An 18,593-nucleotide genomic window follows, 5' to 3' on the forward strand; every position below is an offset into this window, starting at 1 on the left:
TCTTCATCCCCACGGAATAGCAGTTCAGCCTTATCTGGACGACTGGATTGTGGTTACACCTTGCTTTCTGCTGGCAGAAACTCATGTTCAGATGGTTCTGCAGTTGTTACAGGATCATGGGTTTCTGTTCAATTGGAAGAAGTCCAATCTGGTTAATTAGGGAATGCTTCTGGACTTCGGAAGGGAAAGTGTTGTTGCCCAACCCCGGGTGTTGACTCTTCGGTCCCATATCTTGCAGCTCATATCAATGTCTCAAGCTCCTCTGTCCCTCTGGATCAGGGGTCAAGGGGATCTGGCGGCTTCTTTGTTAGTGGTTCCTTTGGCGAGGTGGCATTTAAACATCCTGATGTGTTTTTTCTTGGCTCATTGGAATCTACAGTCTCAGGATCTGACTCAGGAGGTGTCCGTAACCGAGGTCATTTGTCAAGAACTGAAGGAGGTTTCTCTGTGTCAGGTAGATCCAGTAGTCGTAACAACCAATGTCAGCGAGACAGGTTGGGGTGCTTGACTGAGGTCCCACTGTGTCCTAGGGTTCTGGTCTCCCATCCAGGCTTGCCGCTCCTCAAATTGGAATGAGCTTCATGCAGTGTGGTTGGCTCTTCAGCATTTTTCAGATCTTGTTTGGGGGAGGTCGGTGTTGGTACGTACGGACAACATGACCGCCAAAGCCTATCCCAATCGGCGGGGGACGAGAGCCTTGTCTTTATTAGTAATCTTGGATCCGATTTTTGCTTGGGCACAGGAAATGGTTCTTTCCCTGAAGGCAGTGTACATTCAGGAGTGTCTCAATGTGCAAGCGGATCAGTTGAGCATTGTGATTCTGTCCTCCCAGGATTATTGTCTGGCTCCCCAGATCTTTGCCCAGATTTGTTTTCGGTGGGGGGACCCCTTTCTGGATCTTTTTGCTTCAGCCCAGAATTCTTTGCTTCCCCGGTTCTGTTAGAAGGGCAGGGAGTTGGGGGCTTAGGTCATGGAGGCAATCGTGTGTCCATAGCCAAGGAGGTTTCTGTATGCTTTTCCCTTGTTCCCTCTCTTACACTGGTTTCTTCTTTGGGTTCAGATAGAGAGAGGGTTTGGGTGCTCCGGGTTTCTCCGCATGGGTCCACTCCTCTTGGGATTTCCTGATTGTGCTGCAGACATTGTAGTATCCTCTCTTTGAGCCTCTGGAGTCAGTGGATCTCCAGATTTCGACTCTGAAGGGGTTTTTTTTGGATGGCAATCATGTCTGCTGGGTGCCTGGTGGAGTTAGGTTCTTTGTCCTGCAGGGCTCCTTTTCTTCAAAGTTTTGATGATTGGTTGGTTCTGCGATCAGAGCCTGGGTTTGTGCCTAAGTTCAATTCTGCTTTATATTCACAGCAGGAGGTCATCCTCCCAGAGTTCTTCCCTGATCCTCAGTCTCCGGAGGAGGTTGAGTGGCATGACCTGGATGTTCTGATTTATCCATCTAGAGTTCAGGATTTCTGACTGGTGTCCTCTCTTTTTGTTAATTTTGGTCTGGCCAAAAAGGGTTTGAAGCCTTCTTTACAAAGTTTGTCTAGATGGATTAAGTCTTTGGTGACTTTGGCCTCCAAGGAGGTTGGTTTCCAGTCTCCTCTGGGATTTCAGGGGAATGTGGGCATCCATGGCTGGGATTCAGGGTGCTTCTTTATCTGAGATTTACAGGGCTGCCACTTTGGCCACGCCCAACACCATTATTTGATGGTCCACAGTCCGGAAGTGGGGGAGGTTTTTGGCTCCAAAGTTCTGTCCTCTGTATTATAGGTGAGCTATCTTTGCTTGTTTGTTTGACAATAAAATGTGCCTTTTTTTGGTACTGGCTGTGTAGAAATTGGTGCTGTTGTCCTGGTTTTTGTTTTGGCTTGGGATGTCTCACCATGCAATGGAAATGAGCAAGAGGGACGAGGAGGTAATGCTTCTGTTACTTACTGGTAATTTCATTACTCTGAGTCTTACTCTCGCTGGTTTCCATTACTACCCTCCCTCAAGGTTGTCAAGCCAACTGTGTGGGATGATGTGAGGGGGCGTAGGGTAGGGGGGTGTCTATGAGGCACAGAGGCCTCACTGTGTAATGGAAATGAGCGAGAGTAGGACTCAGAGTAGTGCAATAACCGGTAAGTAATAGAATCATTACCCAGGGGTCTAAATATCCTTATTGGTGTCTCATTTTGAAGGTCCTAGTATTTTGGAAAGTAATGTTTCACGTATTAAATGCTGAGGCTGCTGGGTGAGGTATTTAGCGAGAATGGTAATACCTCCCCAATCTTAGTTTCCCAACTCCGAAAGGTGGATAACAAGATAATGCATCATGTATGTTTTCATTTTGAGGTGTAAAAAACGGAATGTGTTGCATTTTCTCAGCACATTTTCTCAATATTTTATGCAGTGACATTAATGCGGGTAAAAAGTGCTGCATTAGTGTACACATTGTAATCCAGATTCTGGTGCAAATCGTGTCCGCACTCAGTGGAGATGATTGGGGTCAAAGATTTAGCTCCTTGGTGACCTCATGTCACAGTGTCCAGGAAAGACCATTCCTGGTTCTAAAATCCACCGTTTTAAAAGTGGCATTATGCTTTATCATACACTAGAGATTTTGCCAAAACTTATCTTATTGATACATCACATGACCACTTAAACTTTTTATTATCTTCTATTTCCAGTTTGAAGAGAAATATTTGGAAAATAGGGAACAGTTTGAAAAGTTAATTCAAGGTAAGATATCGTATTTGGACTATTTTACGTATAGCGATATTGTATTTGAATTATAGCCTTTGTCTGATATTGGGGGCCATTACTTTATTCAGGAAGTTGATTTCCCAGTTTTAGGGACACCTATTGTTGTTGAGACAACTCACCTATTGAATTACCTGATAGGCTGTTCAGCCAAGAAAGCAGGAAGGTACTTCATAGTGGCAGTGACAGCTCTCATGATGCTTATCAAAAGCAATAGCTATTACCACCTAACCCCCTAGCCCTGAGAAAAATGGGGGATGTGGTATAGTGACAAGATACCAAGAGCGGTGGCCAATCACCCCAAGAGGAAAGGAAGGAGTCATGTATCCAAAAATGATCTCCCTATGAATGCAATTGTGGAATTGGGTGAACCAGCAGCACCATGTGTGAGTTCCTTTCTGGAACTCGTGATATACTGCAGAATTTGACTGTGGTGTGCTGGCAGAGCTGTGTGTGAATCTGAATGCAAAGATACCAAGTGGTGCGGTTCAGCTGTTGTGCATTTACACACAGATATGTGTAATTCACATCCTAAAGCAAGAGGGTACTTCAAGGTTGGATTACAGTATATTGAAGGGCAGAGGTAGAGAGATGGGGAGAGTGGGAGAGATAGAGAGAAAGAGAGATAGAGAGAGAGAGTGTGTCCATGTCAAATAAAAACCTTAAAAAGTTGGAAAGTTGGATCATTCAAAGGATTCCATGAATGCTCCTAGAAAAGGTGTAAAGTTATCATTTCATACTGAAACCGAGAATAAAAACAATCTGGAAAATTACTGTCTGGAACCATTGATTATGAAGTGTTTAGTTATTTTATGTGCAGCTGATGTCATTTATAATTCAGGGACTTATTCCAATAGCAAATATTCATTGCCTAAGCCACCTCTAAGGAGGCACCAAGCTTCAGTGTTTGTTATATATAGAATTATAGATATGTAACTGTGAATTACGGAGATGTTTTTCACTGGGGAGTTCTAAATTACATCAAATAGACAACGGCAGCTTGAGTTGTTTATATTGTTTCCTGGAACCCAAACCATGGTTAAAAAATACCTTTAATTTACATTTTACCCATCTATAATCTTTTTGTGGCACATGTTTCCCCCCCCCAAATCATGTGCCCCAGCATCATCCAATATATATACACTGGGGCAGAAGACTAATTGGAGACCCATATAAAACCTGTGAAAACAAATGTTAAAAAGTCTGCCATTCTGTCACTCACCATCAAGATAGCCCCCGTCCCGACACAAAAAAATACCTGGATCCTCATTTATACTTGTCCACATTTGCAGGCATTTTTAGGTCTCGGCCTAAGCCATGCTCCCAAAGTGCGGATTGGGAACAGTTCATGTGCCCGGGCGTGCGCACAATTTGGCCGCCTAATGATCAATTTCGCGGCTGCTTTGATGTTCTCAGTGAGCCGCGTGGCCACTGAGAACATCAAAGGGGCCGCGAAAGTGATCACCATGCCCTCACTTTACTGCTTTGCTTGTTAATCCAGTCCTCTCTCTTTGACCTTTATTGCTCCCACAGCTGCTCCCCAAGGAGCTCCCTTTGAACAATGCCTGCTGGGGGAAGCATGAGAAAGGCCCAGCTGCTTCTGTCGTGGTTTTCACACCCACTTTCCCCCAGACTTTGGGAACTTTGGATCATTGTAATGGGTAAATGGTCAGGAATGGCCGAATGCGCGCCCGCATTCTCTGGTCATTTGCCTCATTCCTGCTCCCAGCAGGGATAGGCGCTTTGGCCAGCACGTTCTGTGCAGCCTGTTCGCCTAGGCCGCCCAGCGCTGCCCAGGTGAAAACGTTGGCACCTTTTCTGTTTTGCATCAGTGGAGTAGTCCTGGAACTGATAACAATGCCATATTCCTGTAAAAATATAGTTGCAAAAATTTACGAGGATCAAACCGAAAACATCTGCAAATTCATCAAAACTCGCATTGACTGCTTCGGTATCCAAAAGGACTGGCATTGTGCACACTGCTTTAATGTTTTTCTACAAGCACAGTCTCCACCACCTTTTATAGCTCTGCACGCTGCCACGTAGACTTTCGGGGATCATTTCCTCTCGTTTGTCCATATGAAAACCCCTATGTATCACAGTTCTGCACATTCTTCCCATAAAATCTTTTGCTTATGTTTTCTTTACATTGCGCTGAAATTAAGGTTTCTGATGATGTCATTAGAACAAGCGCACCATATTCTAGTCCATTGCTTTTTTCTACAAAACACCGACATTTTATAAAATGAGTCCAATATATTCAATAAAAGTAAACCTGGACGTCAGCTCCTAGAGTACAATGGGTTTATTGAAAGCCAAGCCAGACCTGGTATGTGACGCCCCTGATGACAAAGTGTCATCCTGTGACCGTCACTTAATTATAGTGCTTAAACCGTTTCTATGTGCTGCAAATTTTGTCATGTAACACAATATAATGAAACTGGCACCAACAGGGTTTGCCCAAACCACACAATTTGGTCACTTGGAGAAACAATGGCTGAACTTTGATCTTCTAGGTCTACGGTCTTCTCTCTATACCAAGGATCGTTTTCTGTTTCTCAGCTATACGTTTTCCCCTCTATTCAGAGCCCCCAATCCGTTCAGAGCCTGCCAATATGCAGGGCAGTTCTACTGAGTTGCGGCATCATTAGTTATGAATGCAGGGAACGCAGTGCTGCACCTTGACATCGCCTGGCTGTCCCTCTGTCTGGCAGCCAGCCTTTGTTCTTCAAATTATCTCCAAGTTAATTTTAGTCACAATGTGCGTACTAGGCAAAGCCAGGCGATCCCATTAATTCTCAGCCCGACAACCGCAATTCTCTCAGAAGAGCGAGCTGTGAAGGACAGATTTTGATTAACAATAATTGATTGATGAAATGACAGCATTAATTGCAGACTTGGCAAGTGGCAGATGGGCGCACGCAGAATTTGTGAATGGAGTTGTTTACTGTGGTTGTGGCACAGCAAGGGTGTCGCGGTCCCTAACGCAAGCAAGGATGGGACCTCTCTATCCTCCTCTGGACCCGGTGCCACTGCACCTTCTGCACAAATGATAGCCACGGCTGTTATTTTATGTTTGTGGGCAAATTATGCTTGCCAATGGTGCATAAAGTGACCACGCATCTGATGGTTTCTTAATGCTTACTAAAGCGGCATATTTCTAGAAAATTAATTCTCGCTCCATTTTAGAAGTCCAAAGGGCAATAAGGGCATCATAATATAGAACGCGAGTGCCCTTTGTGATAGTTTCCCATTATTCGCTGCTCGGTTGCACCTGGTTGGTTCTTGTTTTTTTACTGTAAACAACCAATTGAACTTTAAAGGTCCACCTTCAGGACTTCCACACAAATTCACAGCAGCTGGACAATGTGGGGTGACAACGTGGCGCCACCCTGTCAAGCCAATTCCGAAATCCACAGCATAGCATAGCATAACAAAACAAAGCATAGGATAGCAAAACAAAACATAGCATAGCATAACAAAACAAAACATAGCATAGCAAAACACAACAAAGCATAACAAAACAAACATAGCATAGCATAACAAAACATAGCATAACAAAGCAAAGCATAGCATAACATAACAAAGCATAGCAAAACAAAACATAGCATAGTATAACAAAACATAGCATAGCATAACAAAACACAACAACACATAGCATAACAAAACATAGTATAACATAGCAAAACATAGCATACCATAACAAAACAAAGCATAGCATAGCATAACAAAACATAGCAGAACACAACAAAACATAGCATAGCATAACAAAACATAGCAAAGCATAGTTTAACAAAACAAAACATATCATAGCATAGCAAAACATAGCATAGCATAACAAAACACAACAAAACATAGCATAACAAAACAAAGCTTAGCATAGCATAACAACATATTGCATAACCTAGCATAGCATAGCATAATAAAACATAGCATAACAAAACATAGCATAGCAAAACATAGCATAGCATAATAAAACACAATAAAACAGCTTAGCATAACAAAACACAACATAGCATAACACAGCATAGCATAGCAAAACACAACACAACATAGCATAGCATAACTCAGCATAACAAAACAAAACATAGCATAGCATAACAAAACAAAGCATAGGATAACAAAACTAAACATAGCATAGCATAACAAAACAAAGCATAGGATAGCAAAACAAAACATAGCATAGCATAAAAAAAATAGCATAACATAACAAAACATAGCATAACAAAACATAACAACACATAGCATAACAAAACATAGCAAAACACAACAAAACATAGCATAGCTTAACAAAACACAACAAACATAGCATAACAAAACAAAACATATCATAGCATAGCAAAACATAGCACATCATACCAAACACAACAAAACATAGCATAGCTTAACAAAACACAACAAAACATAGCATAACAAAACAAAACATATCATAGCATAGCAAAACATAGCATAGCATACCAAAAACAACAAAACATAGCATAGCATAGCATAAAAAAACATAGCATAACAAAACATAGCAAAGCAAAACAAAACATAGCATAATAAAACACAACACAACAAGACATAGCATAGCATTACAAAACATAGCAAAGCATAACAAAACACAGCCTAGCATAGCATAACAAATGAAAGAATAGGATAGCAAACATAGCATAGCACAACAAAACAAAACATTGACATTCTAGATCTGTTTGGAAATGCTGACATAGTAACTGTGGACCATATGCCGGTGGTTTTCCAGTATTCTAGTCAATATGTGCATCTGGGTACTTCTGGAAGATTTATGTGAAAGCAGTATTCTTGTGGAATGTCATTGTTCCGTGCTGAACAGATGGAGGAAGACACCTATATGTTTTAACTCGATGCATATAGTCCTTTTTAGGTCTCGCTGAGCCAACCCCACACACACACACAACTCCACACACACACACACACACACACAACCCCACACACACAGAACCACACACACACTCAACCACACACACACAACCCCACACACAAACCCACAACAACTACACACACAACCCCACACACAACCACACACAGCCACACACAACCCCACACACAACCCAACACACAACCCCACACACAACCCAACACACACACACACACACAACCCCCCACACACACAACCCCCCACACACATACAACCCCACACACACATACAACCCCACACACACAACCCCACACACAACCCCACACACACACACACACCCACACCCACACACACACCCAAACACACACACAACCACACACACAACCACAACCACACACACAACTATCTATCTATCTATCTATCTATCTATCTATCTATCTATCTATCTATCTATCTATCTATCACACTCACTCTATCTATCTGTCTATCTATCTATCGGCCTCACTCTATCAGCCTCCTCTGTCTGTCTATCTATCTATCTATCTATCTATCTATCTATCTATCTATCTATCTATCTATCACACTCACTCTATCTATCTGTCTATCTATCTATCGGCCTCACACTATCTATCAGCCTCTGTCTATCTGTCTATCTATCTATCTATCTATCTATCGCCCTCACTCTATCTATCTCTCTATCTATCTATCGCCCTCACTTTATCTATTTATCGCCCTCACTCTATCTATCTATCTATCTATCTATCTATCTATCTATCTATCTATCTATCTATCTATCTATCTATCTATCTATCTATCTATCACCCTCACTCTATCTAGCTATCTATCACCCTCCCTCTATCTAAGCATGGGCGAATTTTGCGAATCTCGCGTTCGCGAATTTTGCGGATTTGCGAACTCGCAATCCGCAAAATCCGCGAATTCCCGCGAATTTGCGGATTTTTTTTTTTTTGTGTTCGCCCGTGTTTCTGCCAGTTCGCGAGGGTTTTTACAATTTCGCAATTTGCGAACTTACCTGTCGGGTCGCAAGTTTTGCGAACTTGTTGTTTCTACGTGTCCAGCCTGTTTGGGACACTCTTCTTCATCACTGCCACTCTCTGTCACCACTGCCACTCTCTGACTACTCATGCCACCCTCTGGCCCACCCATGCCACCCTCTGTTTCATCACCACATCCTCTGGTTGTCCAGTGTACATTATTTTCGGCAAAGCAAAGCACACCTTCCCTGCCTCAAGTGACCTGAATTAATTTGGGGCTGATTAATGTGTCACAGAATATTTTTTTAGCTGGCACCTGCTTCCTTAGTGCGCCCTGATTAGTGATCTTTTGCACTTGCTAAGTGCTTTCATTGTTGCAAAATTAGTTACAACACCTGCCCTGCCCCAACTGACAATAATGAATTAGGGGCTTATTAATGGATTTTAACTTCCAGCCTGGCTCCTGCTTGTCTCCCTTAGCTGTAATTCAGGACCTTTGTGGCATATGTGTAACTATTCTGAGGTTCAGAGCAGGGTCACATAATAGTTGCAACTGGCAACTGAACTCTGGAGGGGCCCCTCAGGAAGCACTACAGGAAATGGCTACTAATGATGAGCCTGAACTTTTGAACCTGGTAAGTAGTTTCAGTTTTGCTAAGATCGTATTTCTGCAATTTAGCACTTATTCGCGGGGCGCGAAGTTGTACTGGGAAGCCGCGAACTCACGCGAACAGTGCGAGCAGTGCGAGCAAAATCCGCTGCTCGCGGATTTGCGGATTTTGCGGGAGATTCGCGAATCTCGCGGATTGCGAATTTCCCGAAAATCCGCAAAATCCGCGAGCGGAACGGATTTTACGCCCATGCTTATCGCCCTCACTCTATCTATCTCTCTATCTATCTATCGCCCTCACTTTATCTATTTATCGCCCTCACACTATCTATCTATCTATCTATCTATCTATCTATCTATCTATCTATCTATCTATCTATCGCCCTCACTCTATCTATCTATCGCCCTCACTCTATCTATCTATCGCCCTCCCTCTATCTATCTATCACCCTCACTCTATCTATCTATCGCCCTCACTCTACCTATCTATCACCCTCACTCTTTTATCTATCGCACTCACTCTATCTATCGCATCACCACAGCATCACTCAGCACCACCACAGCATCATTCAGGGGCACCATCAGGGGGGTGGTTGCACAGGCCAGATCGGAAAAGTGCCCTATGATGTTATATATACTGCTCGAGTGAGCAGCTTGGAAGGGCAGGCTGTTTTGAGGCACAAAGTTGCTTTCGGGTTGTCCTGTGCATGTCCTCAGTTTCGAGCTTTTGATCTTCCCACAGATTTGTTGATCATCATTCTGCCCTCTTCTGAAGATGGTTGTGTTTTTTTGCAATCTGTAGCGTGTGTGGATGTATATACATGCGCCCTGCATACTACTGCCATCTAGTGGTGGGCCCAGACACTTGCAGCCTGTTTTTAGGTCTCGGCCTAAGCCATCCCATTAGGGATGCTTTGGCGCGAAATAAAGTAGGGACTTTTAAAAATGCTCCCAAAGTGCGGATCGTGTACAGTGCATGTGCGCCGGGCGCGCGCACCAATTGTCCGCCTGCTGATCACTTTCGCGGCCGCTTTGATGTTTTCAGTGATTTAGAAAATGGGGTGGTGATGAACAGAGTGTCTGAGTTAAACAGACCACTCTTACCCAGTCCAAAGATCAGGGCTTGATCCATCACCGTTATTTATCTCACTGCCCCATCCCAGCTCAGAACCTGGCTATATGCAAATCAGTCTGTCCCTGGCCCAGTGCATCATGGGAACAGGGCAGACTAAACTACCAAGCCAATTCTTCACCAGAAAGGAGACAAGCTACCGGGGACCGGTTTCTGGCATTTCAGCCTTCTTCGGCCAGGCTTGCTTGAATCCTGATGGAGCAGTGAGAAAGGGACTCATGTCTGAGTATACCCTGCCACACCTATAGTGGCCAAAAACGATTTAGAAAAGGGGGTGGTGAGGAACAGAGTGTCTGAGTTAAACAGACCACTCTTACCCAGTCCAAAGATCAGGGCTTGATCCATCACCGTTATTTATCTCACTGCCCCATCCCAGCTCAGAACCTGGCTATATGCAAATCAGTCTGTCCCTGGCCCAGTGCATCATGGGAACAGGGCAGACTAAACTACCAAGCCAATTCTTCACCAGAAAGGAGACAAGCTACCGGGGACCGGTTTCTGGCATTTCAGCCTTCTTCGGCCCGGCTTGCTTGAATCCTGATGGAGCAGTGAGAAAGGGACTCATGTCTGAGTATACCCTGCCACACCTATAGTGGCCAAAAACGATTTAGAAAAGGGGGTGGTGATGAACAGAGTGTCTGAGTTAAACAGACCACTCTTACCCAGTCCAAAGATCAGGGCTTGATCCATCACCGTTATTTATCTCACTGCCCCATCCCAGCTCAGAACCTGGCTATATGCAAATCAGTCTGTCCCTGGCCCAGTGCATCATGGGAACAGGGCAGACTAAACTACCAAGCCAATTCTTCACCAGAAAGGAGACAAGCTACCGGGGACCGGTTTCTGGCATTTCAGCCTTCTTCGGCCCGGCTTGCTTGAATCCTGATGGAGCAGTGAGAAAGGGACTCATGTCTGAGTATACCCTGCCACACCTATAGTGGCCAAAAACGATTTAGAAAAGGGGGTGGTGATGAACAGAGTGTCTGAGTTAAACAGACCACTCTTACCCAGTCCAAAGATCAGGGCTTGATCCATCACCGTTATTTATCTCACTGCCCCATCCCAGCTCAGAACCTGGCTATATGCAAATCAGTCTGTCCCTGGCCCAGTGCATCATGGGAACAGGGCAGACTAAACTACCAAGCCAATTCTTCACCAGAAAGGAGACAAGCTACCGGGGACCGGTTTCTGGCATTTCAGCCTTCTTCGGCCCGGCTTGCTTGAATCCTGATGGAGCAGTGAGAAAGGGACTCATGTCTGAGTATACCCTGCCACACCTATAGTGGCCAAAAACGATTTAGAAAAGGGGGTGGTGATGAACAGAGTGTCTGAGTTAAACAGACCACTCTTACCCAGTCCAAAGATCAGGGCTTGATCCATCACCGTTATTTATCTCACTGCCCCATCCCAGCTCAGAACCTGGCTATATGCAAATCAGTCTGTCCCTGGCCCAGTGCATCATGGGAACAGGGCAGACTAAACTACCAAGCCAATTCTTCACCAGAAAGAAGACAAGCTACCGGGGACCGGTTTCTGGCATTTCAGCCTTCTTCGGCCCGGCTTGCTTGAATCCTGATGGAGCAGTGAGAAAGGGACTCATGTCTGAGTATACCCTGCCACACCTATAGTGGCCAAAAACGATTTAGAAAAGGGGGTGGTGATGAACAGAGTGTCTGAGTTAAACAGACCACTCTTACCCAGTCCAAAGATCAGGGCTTGATCCATCACCGTTATTTATCTCAGTGCCCCATCCCAGCTCAGAACCTGGCTATATGCAAATCAGTCTGTCCCTGGCCCAGTGCATCATGGGAACAGGGCAGACTAAACTACCAAGCCAATTCTTCACCAGAAAGGAGACAAGCTACCGGGGACCGGTTTCTGGCATTTCAGCCTTCTTCGGCCCGGCTTGCTTGAATCCTGATGGAGCAGTGAGAAAGGGACTCATGTCTGAGTATACCCTGCCACACCTATAGTGGCCAAAAACGATTTAGAAAAGGGGGTGGTGATGAACAGAGTGTCTGAGTTAAACAGACCACTCTTACCCAGTCCAAAGATCAGGGCTTGATCCATCACCGTTATTTATCTCACTGCCCCATCCCAGCTCAGAACCTGGCTATATGCAAATCAGTCTGTCCCTGGCCCAGTGCATCATGGGAACAGGGCAGACTAAACTACCAAGCCAATTCTTCACCAGAAAGGAGACAAGCTACCGGGGACCGGTTTCTGGCATTTCAGCCTTCTTCGGCCCGGCTTGCTTGAATCCTGATGGAGCAGTGAGAAAGGGACTCATGTCTGAGTATACCCTGCCACACCTATAGTGGCCAAAAACGATTTAGAAAAGGGGGTGGTGATGAACAGAGTGTCTGAGTTAAACAGACCACTCTTACCCAGTCCAAAGATCAGGGCTTGATCCATCACCGTTATTTATCTCACTGCCCCATCCCAGCTCAGAACCTGGCTATATGCAAATCAGTCTGTCCCTGGCCCAGTGCATCATGGGAACAGGGCAGACTAAACTACCAAGCCAATTCTTCACCAGAAAGGAGACAAGCTACCGGGGACCGGTTTCTGGCATTTCAGCCTTCTTCGGCCCGGCTTGCTTGAATCCTGATGGAGCAGTGAGAAAGGGACTCATGTCTGAGTATACCCTGCCACACCTATAGTGGCCAAAAACGATTTAGAAAAGGGGGTGGTGATGAACAGAGTGTCTGAGTTAAACAGACCACTCTTACCCAGTCCAAAGATCAGGGCTTGATCCATCACCGTTATTTATCTCACTGCCCCATCCCAGCTCAGAACCTGGCTATATGCAAATCAGTCTGTCCCTGGCCCAGTGCATCATGGGAACAGGGCAGACTAAACTACCAAGCCAATTCTTCACCAGAAAGGAGACAAGCTACCGGGGACCGGTTTCTGGCATTTCAGCCTTCTTCGGCCCGGCTTGCTTGAATCCTGATGGAGCAGTGAGAAAGGGACTCATGTCTGAGTATACCCTGCCACACCTAAGTGAGACCCTTGCTCATTGCACCATCAGGATTCAAGCAAACCGGGCCGAAGACGGCTGTAATGCCAGAAACCGGTCCCCGGGAGCTTGTTTCCTTCCCAGTGTAAGAATTGGCTTTTGTAGTTTGGTTTGCCCTGTTCCCATCATGCACTGGGACAGGAACAGACTAATTTGCATACAGCCAGGTTCTGAAACTGGGATGGTGCAGTGAGCTAAAAAACGGTGTTGGATCTAGCCCTGATCTCTTGACTGGGTGAGAGCTTTCTGCTTAATTCAGAGACTCTGTCCCTCACCACCCCTTGTTGTAAATATTTTTGTCCACCCTAAGCGTGGAAGGGTATTCTCAGATGTGAGACCCTTGCTCATTGCACCATCAGGATTCAAGCAAACCGGGCCGAAGACGGCTGTAATGCCAGAAACCGGTCCCCGGGAGCTTGTTTCCTTCCCAGTGTAAGAATTGGCTTTTGTAGTTTGGTTTGCCCTGTTCCCATCATGCACTGGGACAGGAACAGACTAATTTGCATACAGCCAGGTTCTGAAACTGGGATGGTGCAGTGAGCTAAAAAACGGTGTTGGATCTAGCCCTGATCTCTTGACTGGGTGAGAGCTTTCTGCTTAATTCAGAGACTCTGTCCCTCACCACCCCTTGTTGTAAATATTTTTGTCCACCCTAAGCGTGGAAGGGTATTCTCAGATGTGAGACCCTTGCTCATTGCACCATCAGGATTCAAGCAAACCGGGCCGAAGACGGCTGTAATGCCAGAAACCGGTCCCCGGGAGCTTGTTTCCTTCCCAGTGTAAGAATTGGCTTTTGTAGTTTGGTTTGCCCTGTTCCCATCATGCACTGGGACAGGAACAGACTAATTTGCATACAGCCAGGTTCTGAAACTGGGATGGTGCAGTGAGCTAAAAAACGGTGTTGGATCTAGCCCTGATCTCTTGACTGGGTGAGAGCTTTCTGCTTAATTCAGAGACTCTGTCCCTCACCACCCCTTGTTGTAAATATTTTTGTCCACCCTAAGCGTGGAAGGGTATTCTCAGATGTGAGACCCTTGCTCATTGCACCATCAGGATTCAAGCAAACCGGGCCGAAGACGGCTGTAATGCCAGAAACCGGTCCCCGGGAGCTTGTTTCCTTCCCAGTGTAAGAATTGGCTTTTGTAGTTTGGTTTGCCCTGTTCCCATCATGCACTGGGACAGGAACAGACTAATTTGCATACAGCCAGGTTCTGAAACTGGGATGGTGCAGTGAGCTAAAAAACGGTGTTGGATCTAGCCCTGATCTCTTGACTGGGTGAGAGCTTTCTGCTTAATTCAGAGACTCTGTCCCTCACCACCCCTTGTTGTAAATATTTTTGTCCACCCTAAGCGTGGAAGGGTATTCTCAGATGTGAGACCCTTGCTCATTGCACCATCAGGATTCAAGCAAACCGGGCCGAAGACGGCTGTAATGCCAGAAACCGGTCCCCGGGAGCTTGTTTCCTTCCCAGTGTAAGAATTGGCTTTTGTAGTTTGGTTTGCCCTGTTCCCATCATGCACTGGGACAGGAACAGACTAATTTGCATACAGCCAGGTTCTGAAACTGGGATGGTGCAGTGAGCTAAAAAACGGTGTTGGATCTAGCCCTGATCTCTTGACTGGGTGAGAGCTTTCTGCTTAATTCAGAGACTCTGTCCCTCACCACCCCTTGTTGTAAATATTTTTGTCCACCCTAAGCGTGGAAGGGTATTCTCAGATGTGAGACCCTTGCTCATTGCACCATCAGGATTCAAGCAAACCGGGCCGAAGACGGCTGTAATGCCAGAAACCGGTCCCCGGGAGCTTGTTTCCTTCCCAGTGTAAGAATTGGCTTTTGTAGTTTGGTTTGCCCTGTTCCCATCATGCACTGGGACAGGAACAGACTAATTTGCATACAGCCAGGTTCTGAAACTGGGATGGTGCAGTGAGCTAAAAAACGGTGTTGGATCTAGCCCTGATCTCTTGACTGGGTGAGAGCTTTCTGCTTAATTCAGAGACTCTGTCCCTCACCACCCCTTGTTGTAAATATTTTTGTCCACCCTAAGCGTGGAAGGGTATTCTCAGATGTGAGACCCTTGCTCATTGCACCATCAGGATTCAAGCAAACCGGGCCGAAGACGGCTGTAATGCCAGAAACCGGTCCCCGGGAGCTTGTTTCCTTCCCAGTGTAAGAATTGGCTTTTGTAGTTTGGTTTGCCCTGTTCCCATCATGCACTGGGACAGGAACAGACTAATTTGCATACAGCCAGGTTCTGAAACTGGGATGGTGCAGTGAGCTAAAAAACGGTGTTGGATCTAGCCCTGATCTCTTGACTGGGTGAGAGCTTTCTGCTTAATTCAGAGACTCTGTCCCTCACCACCCCTTGTTGTAAATATTTTTGTCCACCCTAAGCGTGGAAGGGTATTCTCAGATGTGAGACCCTTGCTCATTGCACCATCAGGATTCAAGCAAACCGGGCCGAAGACGGCTGTAATGCCAGAAACCGGTCCCCGGGAGCTTGTTTCCTTCCCAGTGTAAGAATTGGCTTTTGTAGTTTGGTTTGCCCTGTTCCCATCATGCACTGGGACAGGAACAGACTAATTTGCATACAGCCAGGTTCTGAAACTGGGATGGTGCAGTGAGCTAAAAAACGGTGTTGGATCTAGCCCTGATCTCTTGACTGGGTGAGAGCTTTCTGCTTAATTCAGAGACTCTGTCCCTCACCACCCCTTGTTGTAAATATTTTTGTCCACCCTAAGCGTGGAAGGGTATTCTCAGATGTGAGACCCTTGCTCATTGCACCATCAGGATTCAAGCAAACCGGGCCGAAGACGGCTGTAATGCCAGAAACCGGTCCCCGGGAGCTTGTTTCCTTCCCAGTGTAAGAATTGGCTTTTGTAGTTTGGTTTGCCCTGTTCCCATCATGCACTGGGACAGGAACAGACTAATTTGCATACAGCCAGGTTCTGAAACTGGGATGGTGCAGTGAGCTAAAAAACGGTGTTGGATCTAGCCCTGATCTCTTGACTGGGTGAGAGCTTTCTGCTTAATTCAGAGACTCTGTCCCTCACCACCCCTTGTTGTAAATATTGATGTTTTCAGTGAGCAGCACGGCCACTGAGAAACTCAAAGGGACAGCTAAAGTGATCACCATGCCCTCACTTTAATGCTTTGCTTGTTAATCCAGTCCTCTCTCTGTTACCTTTATTGCTCCCACATCTGCTCCCTAAGAAGCTACCTTTGAACAATACCTTCTGGGCGAAGCATGAGAAATGCCCAGCTGTAAGCAGCCCCCCTTTACACACGACCCCCCCCACACAATTACAGCAAGCCCCAGCATGCAATGCTGCCACAGCATTCTGTCCTCTTCCAGCAGCACAGCTCCTGCGCCCCTTATCTCTTCCCTCAAAGAACACAGCTGCATCGCTGCTACATATTGATGTGATGTTGATAACACTGCAACTTCATAAGCCCTCCCCCAGATGACCGTATCTTGGTTGGACCCTGAGCCTTGCCATTCAGTACCCCTCCCAACTACTGAAGGGCAGGGGCAAACGAAAAACATCTTCTAAGACAGGGGTGTCCATCAGTGGTCCAGGAGGGCTTTCTCTGTGTTAGATGTTCAGGTTTGCCACAAGAAACACCATCGGGTGCTTGGTGTGCTACAAGCAGGTTAAAGATGGCTCACCTCATGCCCTCAGGAGGCGTGGACTCAGGGATCATGTTTCTGAAGTTATTTTTAGTGACCAGCATGCCTTGAGGCAGAGGCGCTACACTTTGTGTGAAGCAATGTCTCACACCATCGGGCGCTCCCCATGCTCCACGCAGGTTAAAGACGGCTCACTTCATGCCCCCGCGCTGCAGGCTTAGACTCCATCTTAGCTGACTACCAGTGTGAGCTGCATACCACATTGACTCAGGGATCATGTTTTTGAAGTTGTTTTTTAGTGACCAGCATTCCTCAAGGCAGAGGCGCTACACTGTATGTGTACGCCACACAATTACACTCTAGTGAATACAACATACACTCCTCATAATACCACTCAGTTCCACATAATTACAGGCAACATAATTACACGCTACTCAATGCAACATACACTCCAAATACCACTCAGTGCCACATAATTGCACACCACATAATTACGCTGCACTCAATGCAACATACACTCCAAATACCACTCAGTGCCACATAATTACACGCCACATAATTACACTGCACTCAATGCAATACACACTCCACACAATACCACTCATTGCCACATAATTACACGCCACATAATTACACTGCACTCAATGCAACATACACTCCAAATACCACTCAGTGCCACATAATTACACGCCACATAATTACACTGCACTCAATGCAACATACACTACAAATACCACTCAGTGCCACATAATTATACAGCACATAATTACACTCCACTGAATGCAACACCCACCACACAATACGACTCAGTGCCAAATAATTATATCTATATATCGCCCTCCCTCTTTCTATCTATCTCCCTCACTCTATCTATCTATCTATCTATCTATCTATCTATCTATCTATCTATCTATCTATCTATCTATCTATCTATCTATCTATCTATCTATCTATCTATCTATCTGTCGCCCTCACTCTATCTATCTATCTATGTATCTATCTATGTATCTATCTATCTATCTATCTATCTATCTATCTATCTAGGGGGCGTGGCCCGGAGCCGTTAATGGTGGACGTGTAGTTTGCCAGCTCCGTCCCATGCCCTAAACACGAGCTGAATATCCTGCACTCCCCTGCCTGCAACCCACCTGATTTCGGCACAGGTTGTCTCCGGAGGCAAGCGGCGTGGGGCGGTGCAGCGTAGCCCCTCTGAGACGTCTCCTCTGCCGAGCTCCGACGACGGAACCTGTTGCGGCCTGCAGGCCGAGGCGAAGCCCCGGTCTAGAGTGATCGGCCTGGCCGGCCTACCCCCAGCCTCCTTCGCGGTCCAGTCGGGACCCGGGATCGGATCTCTCCCGAGCTGCTGGCCGGAACACGGAGTGCGGAACGGTGCCCCACCCTCGCTGCGGCTCCGCTATCCCCTCCCCGCTTGGCCACTTCAATACGGACCGGCCACACTGCTGAACGGCCCCTCCGGGGCGCGGGAGCACCTCCGGACCATCCCCCCGCCCGCCCACGAAGTCAGCGGGTCTCTGACATCCCGCCACAGAGACAAGGACCACGGTGCGGGTGGCGCACATACTCTACCGCCAACGC

The 18,593-nt window shown here is 46.2% G+C and overlaps 1 pseudogene; it reads left to right on the forward strand.

The window, feature by feature from the left end:
• The first annotated feature begins 1,864 nt into the window (after positions 1-1,864).
• The window catches only part of LOC147707399 (glutathione S-transferase 3-like), a 112,728-nt pseudogene continuing 95,999 nt past the window's right edge, over positions 1,865-18,593 (forward strand).

The sequence above is a fragment of the Lissotriton vulgaris genome, chromosome 6 (genome assembly GCF_964263255.1).
Source record: "Lissotriton vulgaris chromosome 6, aLisVul1.2, whole genome shotgun sequence".
Taxonomy (NCBI): domain Eukaryota; kingdom Metazoa; phylum Chordata; class Amphibia; order Caudata; family Salamandridae; genus Lissotriton; species Lissotriton vulgaris.